General features: G+C 39.3%; 1 protein-coding gene across 3 annotated transcripts in view; it reads left to right on the forward strand.

Moving 5' to 3' along the window:
- The window catches only part of CADM2 (cell adhesion molecule 2), a 1,024,844-nt gene that overhangs the window by 1,029 nt on the left and 1,007,186 nt on the right, over positions 1-16,629 (forward strand). The gene's annotated exons all lie outside the window — the stretch shown is intronic.

The raw sequence follows: 16,629 nt of genomic DNA on the forward strand, positions 1-16,629 counted from the left end.
CTGCGTGAGTGCAGTGGAGGGAGATCTACAGGATACTATTATCGTGCAAATGACTAGTGAGTGAGGGGTGGGAAGAGAAAGCCCTCCCAGCTCCCGAGACCTTGTCTTATTTTGGGGGAAGGCAAGAGGAATATAAATGGCACTGGATGGAGAAACCGGCGGAGAGAGTTGGCTCCTGCTGTTGTGGGGAGGAGGATGTGGCCGTGGTGCTGGAAGGAGAGTAACGAGGATCGATCTCTTTCTCCCCGGCTGCAGCGTGGGGGAGTCCGGGTTTGGTCTGGTCACCCCCCCCCCTCCAGCTGATTGGGGACGAGAAGTTGCCAGATACCCTAGTGCGTGTGGGTAAAGGAATCCTGAAGTTACCCCCCGCCACATGCACCCCAACGGCCTTGGCAGGATTTAAATGAGGTCAATGAGCCGTCATACAGCAACTTCTTCGCCTGCACCTTTTCTTTAGGATGGCTGCGGGGAGAGAAACATCCCTTTCTTATATATGGGGTAAGGGAGGGGAAGAACCAAATGAACTAAGTGACCTTGTGGGATTTTTTTGTTCTTCCTTCCCCTTGTCCCTGTTGCATTTTATAGAAAGTTTTGTATTTTCAAATCTCTCTAGTGAGCATTGTGTGCAGAGGTCTCTCTGAGGAGGTTAAATTACGACCCCCCCCTCAAGTTCCTCCCCACCAGAAGCAGAAGTAATCTGTGGGGTGGCTGAAATAGACACATCAGTCTATTTCTCCACTGCGTTCAGTAACCTGCAGGCAGCACCCACTTCACCTTCTGAGGAAGTTGCATTTTGGTGGCGGTTGATGGGGAGGCGATTAAATTCATTTGGCGATTGCAAATGATGGTTGTATACGGTTGATGATTTTCCTTACCAATCTGTATGAGTTGCCCAGTACGTCAATGCACAAGGAGCTTCTGTGTTGATGCTATAATACAAGATTTATTCGGGAATGTGCGGTGGGCTGCACCTGGGGGTTGAGGCTCCTGTGTGCCTTTACTTTGTTGCCCTGTGAATTGTCAATTCATTGCTGTGGGGGGGGGGGGGAAACGGGACGGGGATGAAGGGGGAAACCTCTCTGGACTGACTGTTCCTCTCGCCAATAAAATCGGTTTTGCTGCTGCCAGAGGAGAATTTGATCTTTTTTCTTAAGATGCAATCGGATGCATTTGGTGCATCACGTATGTAAAAGCAAACAGTGATTTTAAAAAAGTGGTGGCTTTCACAACAGTTTTGGGAGTGTGCCAGGGAAAATGCATCATTGCAAGGAGCTTTGGGGTTAAACAAAAAACAATGCAAGAAGAAAGGTGTAATCCAATTCTACCTGACTGAAAGCAATCAAATCAGGCCTGCCCTTGTGGGAGAGGGAAGGGTTCCCTTCTTACTGCTATCTGGCTCTACCCACATTTATAAAATGTCTCCATGTTTTTAACCTCACAGTTAAGATATATTTGGAGAGGGGGGTGTCAGTTTTTATTCAAGTATTCATCTACCTAGCTCTTGATGAGTGCTGCTTCAAAAGGCGTTTTTCCTAAATGCATCTTAAAATGCTTAGGAATGAAAACTATATTTCTGAGCTATGTCTGAGACTTGAGTAATTTACACTATCCTTTGCTGCTTGTGGGTAAGATTGGAGGAGGAAATGATTGAATTTTTGCTAGTAAAAGTCTGTTCTGTACAGTGGTGGCTGAGTTTCACTGAACATTAAGTTGCTTTAGTCCACCTTATGTTGGTACTTTATAAATTCTGTTTGCTCAGTTTTCCCATTTATTTTGGCACAGCTAGCAGGCACAGTTAAGTTAGACATACTTATTTATTGTTGGCAGCTTCATAGTTGTATGTAAAAGTAGCTTTTTCCTGTTGGCTTGCCTTGTTCCCCAAAGCCGGGTTAGGCAATTCAGTGGATTTGTTAAAGTTTCCTCCTCTTGGTCCTTAGGATATCAGTTTCCCCTAGTTCATTAGATGAATAAAAACTTTGTTCTGTAAATTTGAAACATCTCTGACTTCTGGTTGTGAGGACTTCATGTCAATGAAAATTAAGGTTAAAGACAGTGCCAGGCAGTCAAGCTGATGAGTCCTATATGGGAGTGAGGCATTGCCCAAAAAGCCAGTCAGGAGCCTCACTTTCAAAAGTGGCCCTGGGCACTGATGAATTACTGGAAACAGGAAGATGAGAACATATAATGTTTTTTTCAGCTAGTACATGGAATAACATTAATAGCAAGCACTCCATTACTTTTTTTGTTTGCTCTGTTCTGAAAGTCCCCTAATAACTGCTTGTTGTGGGAGGGTAGAAATGGTGGTGGGAGAGGGAGTAATAACATGTGGAGGTTAGAAGCAGTTTGTCAGATGAGTTCAGAGATGAGAAACGTTGTTAGTCTGTTCTGCCCTCTCTAGTGGCTGATGCAGAAACAGTAGCTTCTATAGTCTAGAAATCCTAAAAATTTAAGCAGTCATAGTGGTTCTGTAGTGATTGCACTGTGCCTCAGTTCAATTTGTTCACAATACTTGTCACACTCACCTATCTTTTTACTTTAATTTTTCCACTAATTTAATTTGTCCAGTTTAGTAATATTATTCCCCAAATGTAAAAAGTTTTCAGTGTGCATTTAAAACACCTTGGGAGTTCAAATGATGCACCCTAATTGATTTTACTTGAAAAGCAAACAGTATATTGTAAACACTTACTTCATGTGTGAAGCTGTAATACTAAAGGTGGATTTTTACTGTATTATTTGTATAAAAATTTGGGTTAGGATTATCCCAGAATGTAGCTACTATAGCCCCCTGCTGTGTGATAATGCAAATGGCATCTAATGCCTTAATGTGCTCGGCTTCTGAGAAAACACTGCATAGCATTGTATGTGATACTGAAAAAGTACTTTCAATACATCAGTGCTAACACTAGGCAAATGTTTTCAGGGCAGTTTCTATAGTCACTTGAAAATAATACTGAATTGCTGTAACTTAAATGACAGTGGATAGACTACTAACAAGCTTTTTTGTCTGAAGTTGTGATAATTGATACATCTTATTATTGAAGCTGATAGAAAGCAGCTTGCTGTTAAGAACATCTTTATCATGAACCCAGATCTGTTTATAAAAAGATAAACACATCAATTCCTATATTGACTGACCTAACATGATGATGTGGAAATAGTTATGCTACAATAGTTCATATTTAATTGGGTAGGTAAGTTTTTTTTTTTAATTTATTTGAAGTTTTTTGATGCGAAGTCACTATTCTATATCTGTATATTATGCATATTGCTCATTCAGCTAAGTTAAATTATGTATTACTATAGAATTAGGCAAATCTATAGTATTTAAATATGATGTAAGGAACACTTACCTATTTCCTTGCTACTACTGTTGATCACACAAATGAACTCATAAATGGGTGTCTAAGCACAAGCATATTGGTTCAGCACAAATTGGATTGTTTGACTTGCAGAAACTGTTACAAAGTCTGTTTTGATGAACAGAGAAACAAGGTAACAGATTGTGGGTTTTTGTTTGTTTTGGAAGATAAATACTTCACACATGAGCTGACAATGAATTAAGTCAATAAACATGATGTAGAGCTTGTTATGAATTTGACTAGTTTAACCAAGGTTTCATTGGCTCTTCATCACTACACACTGATGCGTCACACGTATATGTGAAATACTCTTTGGTTAACTTCATGAGATGTGGTCTAAATGTCATTTTAACCTTGTATAACAATATACAATTGCTACTTTCCTTTCTAACACTACATTAAGTAGTGGACCTTCTCTTTCAGCTTATCATAAAGCAAGTGTCCTCACAGTGCAGGAAGCCTCGATCAAGAGACACTGGCTATACATTGTAACAAGCTAAAAGTTCTTTAATTGAAGTACATCAGCTGGTTTTTTGTGGGGTTTTTTGGGGGGGGGAGTTGAGGGGTTTTTGGCATGCACAGGATGGAGAACTTAAGTCTGTTTGTCTCCATTTCAGCGTTTGCTTTTTTTTTTCATTATAATATTTACGTTGCAATCCTTACCTGATATTGGATTAAATTCATTGCTGGCAAAGGGATAGGCAACAGCCTTTACTTCAGTAGTTGCACCATTCAAGAGATATATAGTTATATTAAAGGTAAATTCAATATGTTCTGAGTTTCTCTAAATGTTTCTGCATTTGAAATGCAGAAATGTGACATTTTTATGCACAGTTGCTGGAAACATTCTGAGCAATGTTAGTTGATGGCTAATAGAATAGCTGTATAACTAAGAATGTGGTGGCCTACCTTCTAACAGAAAAGCGTAGGCCCTCTTTGAGACTATAGAAGTAACTGGCAGTAACTTTCTGCCTAAGTTCTAATATAAATCTTAAAAATCTGACTTCTGAATGGTTTGCATTTCAGAACAATTCTTAGTCTTCATTGAAATGAGACTAAATTCTGGTTATAAGATACCACTTAGAATGACTAAAGAGCCTGAGACAGCTGGAGTAGAGTACCACCAACCTGTCTTACAGGCATAATTAAAAAAATCCAGACCAGGGCAGGCTGGAGATGTGTAACATATAGTGCGTAACATACAGTGCCATGTAACACTTAACATTTCATTTTTAATGAATAAACTATGTAAACTTGCAGGACTTCAGTGTACACATTCCTTGTCCTTGAGAGGGTTTTACTGTACACCTAAAAGTACACAATGAAATGTTCTATAGAGACATGGAATTTATAAACTGCATTTTAAAACCATAGAATAGCCATGCAAGGGTTCTTGAGGATATCATTTTGTCTACTTTAATCTTTCTTAGCCTATTTTTAACAAATAGATTTATCTATGTAGTTTGAACATAGGTAGTCTTCATTTTAATCTGCAGTAGCCTCGACAACAGGGTTAAGTCAACCTAAGTTAAGCAGGAGTCGATGTAGCTTAGGTCAACTTATTGCAGTGTCTACTCCTTGCCAGGTTTCTCCCATCAACTTACTTCTGCTTCTCATTCCGGTGGAGTACCGAAGTCAATGGGAGAGCGGTAAGCTGTCAATTTAGCAGGTCTCCACTAGACCTGCTAAATGGACCCCTGGTGGATTGATCACCAAAGCATTGATCCATGGTAATTTTAGACAAGTCCTTAGAGTAGGGCAGTACTGAGACGAGGTGCTCTAATAGGAATTGGTTTATTTGGGGAAATATGCAGGGGTGCGGGGAGAGTACAAAGTCTAGTAATAAACAAAGCAGTAATGAAGATGACATGAAATATAAACCTAGCCTGTTCATGAAATCAGTTACATTATCTCTTGCAGTTCCTACTATCTCCAGTGTTTTAAAATCTAATCTGTAGATCTTCTTAAATAAGATAGAGAATCCAAGATCCAGAACTAACAAGAAACTTCTGCTTACAGTAGGCTGTAATGACTGTATGTTAAACTGTGGTGAACCTCTCTGACATAACCTAGCTCTGAAACCTCCTTGTTCTTTTTCTGCTGTTTATATTGGGGAAGGAAATGCATATTCCCTTCCTCCTCCCACAACTCCCCAACCCCAAAATCTCATGCCATCCTTCCTATTGTGGGACAGGGGACTTTAGAATACTGCACGTGCTCCTGGTCCAAAGATGTGTTCTGCATCTGACTGAAGAGGTGTTCTTCCTTTCCTCTTACCAGGTATTGAATATATTGCTTTCATATGATCTCAAACCCTTGTTGGTTTAAGAATCAGTAATCAGAAAGCTACGAAGCAGTCATGGCTTTCACACTCTAAAAAGAAGCACATCACTGCTAATATAACTACATTACTTCACCATGAGAGAGAATTTTTTTATTCCTTAAGGCTGAGTTTTAGATGTAATTTTTCCCCACTTGCCCTAAACTACTGTGGAGTGCTAAGCTGTTCCTGGGTTTCTTTCCAGTGGTGGCTATGCTTCAGTGTGAAGAAAATTGTCGCTATGCAAAGTTTTGTATACCAGTGTGAATTTGTAAAGTGGTTTCAGACATGAAAAGTACCATAAGCAAAACTTGTAACTATGTACAGCAGTGTCTTAATCTTGTTTACTGTAGTTGAGCTTGTTTTACTTAATTCTTTATACCCTGCCACTGTAATTCATACTTTATGAATGGGCTCTGAAACATAATATATATTTCCTTATGCTGGTTAATGGTCCTCGCTACATCCTTGAAAGACTAGTACAAATAAAAATTCCCTTTGCTCTTGTGCATTCCCTTTGCTCTTGTGCATTCACTGTAAATGGGCTTTGCAGACTGTAATTGATATGACCCATCAAAATTATCAAGTATTTAAGGGTTATTTGTTGTCCATTTGACTTTAGTTGCAGGAAATATTGGAGGGGGCAGACAATTTATTTAATGACAAATGTTGAGATTCAACAAAGCTCTATAACAATTGTCAACATCACATATCAATTTAAGGCTATTCACTGTTTATTTTGAGTTCTCAAGCAGCATTTTTCTTTGCCTATCTGAATTTTCTATTAAAAGCAAAAATTCTTGATCATTTTGTGTGTATGGTGTAATGGATTATCAACATTTAAGGATAAAAATACAATGCTTCTGAGCCTAATGATAAGCAGTTCAATGGCTTATGTCGGGTGTTCCCCTCTTGGGGGAGGTAGGGAGAAGGAAGGCCAAGGAAAAATGAGGCCAGATTCCTGTGATAAAGTGTAAATATCCAGGTTTATATGTGAAGCTTAAGCTAAATATGTTGCATATTGAATAAATGTTTGTATTAATTTTTATTGATATTGTAATCTTTTTTGCTAATCTTAATTAAAATGAAAGCTCTCTATTCAAAACAACTGATCAATGTCCACATAAAATAATCCTCATTATGGATATCAGTGTAGGCTCATAATGCATTGCACTTTGCATTCCCATCTTTCTTCACTTTGCAGAAGTGTCAAGTAACAAACCAGCACAGACAGTTCTTTGATCCAGCTGTGCTGGCAAGCCTTAACTCTACTTCTGCTTAGCAAAGCTCTACCCAGACAGCTCCAAAAAATTTGGCTGATTGACAGCTCTGAGGAAAATGTAAGGCCAAATCATGTCACAGTAGCAGTTACAGTAGACACTTCGGGATAAATATCTGAACAAATGGAAAATACCACACTGACCTACATGTGCTGGATTATCTGTAACTTGACCTGCTTTCATTCCTACCATGCTAAATAGTAGGAGGCTGCTCTGATTAGACCCTTACCAGGGGGGAAAAACAGCTAGTTGAAGCAGAAGCCATTAGTTTTCAGAATTATGTAGGATTTATGAGCGATGTCCTCTTTATTCCAGAGCAACTCCAGCTACGTAGGTTTGACAGTTCAGTTTTGTAATTGCTTGACCATTTGGATTATCAATTGAACACTGATGTGTAATAAACCTTCAGAAGTAGCACAGATGAATATTAAAAAAAAACAAGAGAAACTGCAATCAACAAAAGATTACTAACAAGGGGATATTCAAAAGCATCAGTTTAAGTTGGACCTTTGTAGTAGTTAAAACTGCTAGGTTATTCAGAAACCTTTGCAACTACCCACTATTTCTAGTGTCTCCCCCTCCTCCCCATGATTTTCTCTTACTTTTGGCTAATATATTTAATGCTAATGTGGAGGGTATGTTATAAATTTGCTTGCTGTTACCTTCCTGTCCAGAATGTGTAGATTGTAATCTATGGTAGCCTGTTTTTATTTTTTATATACATTTTATAAAAAAGATGAGTTTTTAGTTGCAGGAGTCAGATACGTAGCTGCATGGCTTCCCTGCTGCTTGGTGCATCTATATGATACACTTCCAAAAATGCCTCCATTAGTAGAGGAGGAAAAGAAATCACTGGCTTTTTTACCTTCTAAAGAAGTAAATATACTGTTCAATTGTCTACCACTGTCTTAAAACATCTCTTCATAAGGTCAGCTGTGCTGAAAAGCTTACGTTCTGGTCAAAATATAAAGAGATAAATGCAGTACTGCATCTGTTAGCAAATTGAGAAGCTTTAAAGGCACTGACTAGAGAGATTCACTGTGAACAGTTTACTAATCAAGGATTAAACACGATCTCTAAATCTGCAACAAAGGCCATAAAAAGACTATAATTTACAGTGGTACTTCCCTCAGCTTGGGCCTTTCATTAGCATCTAAAATCATTACAACTAGAAATTAAAGAAATTCTGTCTTTAGCATGATTGGGGAATGTTCAACATTCAGATGTTACTACAGTAATTGACTAAAAATGGAACTGAAAGTGTACTAGAGTAAGCATAGCATTCCAGTTCCCCTTTCAAAGCTTTAAAAACATCTTGTTGAACACACAGATAAAATGTAGGCACATCTAACAATTAGGACTGTCAAGCGATTAAAAATAATTGTGATTAATCATGCAATAAAATAATAGAATAACATTTGAAATATTTTTGGATGTTTTCTACATTTTCAAATATATGGATTTCAATTACAACACCGAATATAAAGTGTAAAGCGCTCACTTTATATTTTTGATTACAAACATTTGCACTGTAAAAAAAGATAGTATTTGTTCAGTTCACTTCATACAAGTACTGTAGTGTAATCTCTTTATCATGAAAATGCAACTGACAAATGTAGATTTTATTTTTTTTTGTACATAACTGCACTTAAACAAATCAATGCAAGACTTTACAGCCTACAAGTCCACTCAGTCCTATTTCTTATTCAGCCAGTTGCTCAGACAAACAAGTTTGGTGCTGCCTGCTACTTGTTCACAATGTCACCTAAAAGTGAGAACAGGCATTCGCACGGCACTGTTGCAGCCAGCGCTGCAAGATATTTACATGCCAGATGTTCTAAAGATTCATACGTCCCTCTGCTTCATCCACCATTCCAGAGGACATGCATCCATGCTGATGACAGATTCTGCTCGATAACTATTCAAAGCAGTGCAGACTGACACACATTCATTTTCGTCATCTGAGTCAGATGCCACCAGCAGAAGATTGATTTTCTTTTTTGGTGGTTCAGGTTCTGTAGTTTCCGTATCGGAGTGTTGCTCTTTTAAGACTTCTGAGAGCATGTTCCACACCTCATCCCTCTCAGATTTTGGAAGGCACTTCGGATTCTTAAACCTTGGGTTGAGTGCTGTAGCTATCTTTAGAAATCTCACGTTAATACCGGCTTTGCGTTTTGCCAAATCTGCAGTGAAAGTGTTCTTAAAATGAACATGCGCTGAGTCCTCTGAGACTACTATAACATGAAATATATTGAGAATATGGGTAAAACAAAGACAGATATACAATTCTTCACCAAGCAGTTTGGTCACATGTAATTAATGCATTTTTTAAGTGTGCATCATCAGCACGAAAGCATGTCCTCTGGAATGGTGGATGAAGCATGGAGGGACATATGAATCTTTAGCGCATCTGGCACGTAAATATCTTGCAGTGTCGGCTGCAACCGTGCCATGTGAACGCCTGTTTTCACTTTTAGTTGGCATTGTGAACAAGAAGCACGCAGCCTTAACTCCTGCAAATGTAAACAAACTTGTTTGTCTGAGTGATTGCCTGAACAAGAAATAGGACTGAGTGGACTTGTAGGCTCTAAAGTTTTGCATTGATTTGTTTGAGTGCAATTATGCAACAAAATATTTTACATTTGTCAGTTGCATTTTCATGATAAAGAGTTTGCACTATAGTACTTGTATGAGGTGAACTGAACAAATACTATTTATTTTTTGCAGTGCAAATATTTATAATCAAAAATAATATAAACAGCAGTCTATGCTTTGTATTCGGTTTTGTAATTGAAATCAATATATTTGATGTAGAAAAACATCCCAAATATTTAATACATTTCAATTGGTATTCTGCAGATTAAAACTACGATTAACTCAAAAATTAATTGTGTGAATTAACTGCAATTAATTGATCTCTCTAATAATAATATAACAAATGCTGGCCTGGTGGCAGGTGCTTCCCAGTATTGTATGGGCCAGCAGGGGCTGGGAACAATGCTGAACAGGCAGTGACCTCCATTCCTGTGAATGGCTGAGCACACTTCATCTCAACTCTCCAACTAAAGGATACCTACAGGATCGAAATGGAGTTGCTCTCACCCTCAGTCCAAACAAAAAAGTAGCATGTATAATATGGGGGAAAATGGATTTTTACAACTTACATAAGAATGTGGAGAACTGCTAGCCCGCAACCTATTTTGGTTGATTTAAAATAACAAGAAGGGGTCTGATTTGATACCTTCCCTCCCCACTTCCATTAAGTATAAGTGGGACCTTTCTTCCCCACCCCCCATAACTTTGCAGGCTTCACGCTCACTTTATTCTTTTAACTACTAAAATCAAAGCCTGGAATCGGACATCTGACTTAAATCTTAATTTGTCAAGTCAGAAATGAGAACTAGCACAATACGCAAGATTTTTACCATTTTTCAAATTTAAAGTAACGTGTACAAATTGTAGGCCAACAGCTGCCCAAGAGGTGTCAACATCAAGATTTCCCATGTTATGTGACATCTCTTCACACTGGTATAGGTGGTTAGATTTAAATCAGTGACTCAAATCACTGATGTAATTATTTAAATTGGGAAACCTCAGTTTAAATGATCAGTTTTCATTTTTATTTGTACATTATCTAAAATTTTCCTAAAATTCTCAGTGGTTAGTAGCCATTTTAAAAACTTGTTTGGCAAATAAATATAGTCTTTACACAACTTGGTGCTGCTTACGCTAACATGTATGATGCATCATGACTAGCTATTCACTATTTAAGCAATTATGTAGCTTAATTTACATTTATGCAGATTCTTAATTTTTACATTTTTATTACAATAGAAAATGGTGAGTAATACATTTATTTGACTTTTGATTCATGATGTGTGCCAAGCTCTGCATTTACTTGAATTTCTATCTTATTTTAATTTTATTTTTAGTGAGCTAGAAACAACTTTTTCCCAAAGTTATCAAAACATGCTTTGCATATGAAAGGAAGCATTCACTCTAGATAGTGAATTGAACTCATAGTGACTGAAATTTATGTTCTATAGAGTTCAGAAGCAGTAGATGTTATCTTCTCACACCTAATTTTTATTTGTAGCTTGGAAGAGGAAAATAAGTCTTCCTGCTCTTAGACTCCTATTTATAGTGTCTCAGCTTTGAATGAACTAGTCATTTGAACTGAACTAGTTGAATAAACTGAAGAAAAGATTCTCTCTGCACCTGCAGAAGAGGTTACTGCTGTCAAAAGCTGGTTAAGCACTTCAACAAACTCCAGTAACTCCAAATAAAATTGGGTGCTCAGCATAGCCCCTGGCATCATGAGATCCAGTGGTTACCCTTGAAAAATAGGCTATGGGGTGCTAATAAAGTAATCTATCACCCCTGTGATGTTGCACCCCATAATGCTTTATGGAATATGCTTATGAATGTATATATGACATAACCAGAATGTTTTATACTACCAATGCAATGTAACATATCTCCGTAAAGGTTATGATCTACTGAATACATTCCTCCTATTTGTATGAATGTATCATTTTTGTACTTGAAGTTATGAATATTGGCTGTATACTTGTTTGATTTTAAATAGGTCTTAGTAAGGCATTTGGTCGGCTTCTTTAGAGAGGAATGTGCAAGTTAAGTGCCCAATCAAGAAACACTTAACAGACAAAGGATCTTGGAAAGCACCAATTCACATAAATCTACCTGAGGACTTTCAAGGTAGCATGTGAACAATATTCTGCTGCCTGTAAAAACTGAGTTATGCGTGGACATGTGACTTGCCCATGTGACTCCAAAACTCCATCTTGGAGCTGGACTTTGCAGACCCTTCCATTTTGTCTTCATCTGGCTCAAGAGAGAGCCTCTCCACCCCCAAAGGATATCTGAAAGAAATTGGAGCAAAGGACAGTAACCGGATGGGGGTGGGGGGTGAGTGATTGCTGGACCCAGGCTAGAAGGAGACTAGTTTGTAAAAGGAAGCTTACTGGAACCACCTCTGAGGGTGAGGTTTTGTCTGTATTCAGGTTTTTTTTTTAACTGTATTAGGCATAGACTTGTGTGTTTTTGTTTTTTGCTTGGTAATTAATTTTGTTCTGTCTGCTATTACTTGGAACCACTTAAATCCTACTTTCTGTATTTAATAAAATCACTTTTTACCTATTAATTAACCCAGAGACTGTATTAATACGTGGGGGAGCAAACAGCTGTGAATACCTCTCTATCAGTGTTATAGAGGGCAAACAATTTATAAGCTTTATACAATGTAGAACAGGTTTATTTGTGGTTTGGACCCCATTGGGAGTTGGGCATCTGAGTGTTAAAGACAGGAACACTTCTTAAGCTGCTTTCAGTTAAGCTTGCAGTTTGTGGGACGTGGTTCAGACTTGGGTCTGTGTTTGTGGCTGGCAAGCGTGTCTGGTACAACCAGGCAGGGCTCTGGAGTCCCAAACTGGCAGGGAAAGCTGGGACAGAAGTAGTCTTGGCACATCAGTTGGCAGCCCCAAGGGGGTTTCTGTGATCCAACCCCTTACTGTTCTTCCTGAGGTACCAGTTGCCAGGGTAGTCTAGGAAATACTTGGAGGACATGGATATGACATTCCAAGAAAGTGATTGGCATGGGCAGTGTTCTTTTCAAAACAAAGTATCTTTTATTCTTTTTTTTTTAAATTTAACTAATAATCTCTACTACAATGTAATCCAAAAACATGAATTAGACATGACCTTTGTTGCATTCAGGGGATGCTGAGGGATCCCAAGGGATGTGCTGCCTGCCACAGCCCCCATTGGCCTGCAGTGGCGAACCGCAGCCAGTGGGAGCTGAGATCGGCCAAACCTGCGGACGCAGCAGGTAAACAAACCAGTCCAGCTCGCCAGGGGGCTTAACCTGGTGGGCTGCGTGCCAAAGGTTGCTGATCCCTGTTATAGAGTATTCTCTTGGTCTCACAAACACTTTCCCTTTTAGGCTTTATTCAAATAAAACAGTATTTTTGTATAGTACACTACATAGTGTATAATATACAGCTTAACGACCAATGTCAAGTAGACGGAATTTTTTTGACAGTAAAGCCGAAGTTCCCCCCCCCCACATAATTGGTGCCTTGTAGTTACACTCCCCTGGGGGGGGTCTGTATAGATTTGAGAAGTAGTTGCTACAGCAACATGTGGCTTGTGGGAATGGCAAACCATGGCTATGGGGAGCTGCGGGGGCCATGGCTGCGGACAGTCAACATAAACAACATATTTTGTGGCCCACCAGCAGATTACCCTGATGGGCCATGTGCTGAAGGTTGCCGATCCCTGGTGTAAACTTTTGGAGTTGTCCTGTTTACATATGATCTGTAAATATGAGGGGAATAATCGACATGAAAATGATTGAACTTCCATTTTCTGTGTTTTTGCTGTTCTGCTTTTTAAATATTATTCAAACTTGAATCCTTAATCCTACTGTGAGTGGGGAACTGGCAGCATGATGACACAGTAGTAAAGAAATAAAGAGAATGCATGCAGAAAAACTTGTATGTACTGAAGTGAGTTTTTAAATTGTTCTCCTGAGGCTCTTATGACCTACTGCTTGTTATGAATATCAACAAATACTTTTGAGACACATGTGAGAACCTAATATCTCAAGCTAATGTGTGATTCTTTTATATTAAAGACAACTGCTCTAACAGTGCTATTTACAGAAAAAAGGAAGGTCCTTGGTAATAAAGATAAATGAAATCTGTGCAGTCATAGGCTATATTTGCACCATACCAATTGTATATTTAGAATATACAGTTTAAGCTTTTTTGCATTAAACATGTTCATATTACTTTGGTAAGGTGTTCTAAATCAGGTGCTTCCAAAATACTGGGAAACCCATTACTACAGTTAGCAGCAGAAAAGGAGGTTGGTCCTTCATGTTATAATAAATCTGTGTAACTTCTAGATTTTATTCAATCTACACTTAGATTACAAAAGTAAATCAATGAATAATAGATACTTGAAAACTTTTATATAGGGAACTAGGTGGTGCTGTTCTTTCATCTTTGTATCTTAGCTGAATTCTTAAGAACTGTCTCAGAACATCAGTCTGCTTTTTTCTAAAGAGGAATTTGGCTATATAACATAGAGCTAAGAAACAGTGGGCCCATGAAAGCTTATGCTCTAATAAATTGGTTAGTCTCTAAGGTGCCACAAGTACTCCTGTTCTTTTCGCGGATATAGACTAACACGGCTGCTACTCTGAAACCTAAAATAACTAGTTTATTGTAGAATACATTTGTGTTCATAGATTCCTATCCAGATCTAAAACACAGAATTTACACAGAAATAAAATGAATACTTGCTTTCTAGTATTAGCAGTATTCAGTAATAAATCTCAAGCTTTCTCGAATCCAGATAGTTACATATCAGGTAAAGAAATGTAAACTAGAATAATGGTTTGTTCAGTGATATCTCCATGTCTAGATTCAGTAATCTAAACCCTAAGGATATCATTTTGTAGCTTCTTTACATTGTGGTATGCAATATCAGTATTTCATTGATCTGAGAAGAGAGCTTTTGTTCACACTTGGGTGTTTTTAAAGAGTATTGCAGATTTTGCTCTTCCATCTCTGGGTCTTTTTTTCCCTAGTCTATTTCTTGTCTTTGTGATGTGGTGAGTTTTCTATTATTTCAACATTCTAGTCATCCTTTCCAGTGTCTCCTGTTTTTAGTAAGGAGAGAATTGGATATAAATATGCTGTCTATTTTGCACCATAAGCTGAAACGTGACTTCACTTACAGTTCAGCTTAGTTTACTTTTTGAAGCAATTTTTGTTTAATGTAGGTCTCAGAAGTGTAGCAGTTACCTTCTAAACCTGTATTGTCAAAGCACAATACCCATCAAGGTCAGTCTCCCCTGTGTAGAGTGGGGTTTTCACATTTGGCTGAATTGCTGCCATAAATCTTAATTAAGCTTAAACTAGATCTATTGATCCAAATCTCTCTCGTGAAGTACAAAAAGAATCTTGCTTCTAAACAAGCATATGTTGAACAGGCTTTGAACTGTTAAGACGGTTAGTTTGGTTTTTTCAGTCTCTTCCATGTAACACACTTGCTTCCCTACATCTGCCCCCATAGGAATCTGTCCCTGCACCTCCACTTCCATTTAGCCTCTGACCTAGTCATTCCTCCCACCACCAGCACTTCTGAACCCCAATCTATGTGACTTCCACCCAGCAGCCCCATATGCCCTGCTCTCTGCGCTCTTCTCTCCCCTCCCTCCCCCCTCCCCCCCCACGCATATGCTGTGCATCCTCACCTGACTCTGTGTGGGCAGGGTGCTGAGGAATGAAGCCTTTTCTCCTGCCTCTCAGCTGCTGGCTGGCTACATTCTGTTTCGGCAAAATAGCAGCCCTTGGTGAGCAAAAAGTGTAACTGCAGTGTCTCTCCAGCAGAATGTATTTTCTGCACAGAAAACAGGGTGACCAAGCAGCAAGTGTGAAAAATCGGGATGGGGTGGGGGGTAATACAGGGCTGGCCTTACCATGAGACGAACAGAGGCAGCCGCTTCAGGTGCCAGACTGGGGAGGGGGGGGCACTAGAACCCAGAGTGTAGAAAATTGTTTGCTGCTGGTGCGTATGTATTCTCTCTGCACTAGATGCACAGAGATGGTGGAATCCTGTGCTGGAGGAAGGAGGGCATGAGACATAACAGGCAGGCAGGAGAAAAAGTGAGAGGGAATAACAGAAAGCAGCAGGAGCTGCAGGGAGAGAGAGGAGGAGGAGCCTCTTATGTACCTCTCTAGCACTCCCAGGAGCTGGACTGATTAACACCAGCTTCTCAGGGAGCTTAATCTTTCCTGCAGCTTCCCTGAACCCACTTGAGGAGAACAGGCAGTCAACTGAAGTAGTAGGAGCCAGTTAGGCCCTTAAGACACTGATATCTTCCCTCACTCAGGCCCTGCGACCAACCTGCTTATTTGTCCCCTTCAATGGAGTATTGAGAGCCACAATAGCTGGCACAGAACAGCAGTCATGAGTGAAAGAAGAAAACGCCCCTGTGGGGTAGCATTCAGAAAAAAGACAAGCTTCCTTTCCTTTCATCTAAGCAAGAAGGATCTCTCCTGAGATACACAGACACAAATGTTCACGGTGAGCCTTCCAGCCCCAGTGAGGATGTGAGTGGGGAGGAGATGCCTGATCTTCCAGTTGGTCAGAGTGCAGGTGACCTGGCAGCTACTGCAGCATCCATATCTTCATCTCAAATGGATGTAACCATGCACATTCGCGAAGAAAAGTGTAGATCAGAGAAGAGTATGGTGGAGGCGCAAGAAACAGCTGATGCTCAGTTTAGTTCCGTAAGTCTAGAGGATCCAGGACCTTGGACCCACTTGAGCAGTAGCCTGAGGGACTTCCTTGTACTGCATGGGCCACAGCAAGTGAAAAACTTCATGTTCCCCAAAGACAATGAACATAGAAGTTTCCATCCAACACATTACTGGTGTGAAATCCCCAATGGTGACAAAGTGGAGAGGCCATGGCTTATGTACTCAAAACCCCAGAATGCTGGATACTCTTTTTGTTGCAAACTCTTCCAGTCTAATATTCCAGCCACATTGGGTTCTACAGGAAGAAAGGACTGGAAAAATCTGACTAGAAATCTGGCATGCCATGAGAAGGCAGCAAATCACCAGAGAACATT

Source organism: Lepidochelys kempii, chromosome 1 (genome assembly GCF_965140285.1).
Source record: "Lepidochelys kempii isolate rLepKem1 chromosome 1, rLepKem1.hap1, whole genome shotgun sequence".
Taxonomy (NCBI): Eukaryota; Metazoa; Chordata; order Testudines; family Cheloniidae; genus Lepidochelys; species Lepidochelys kempii.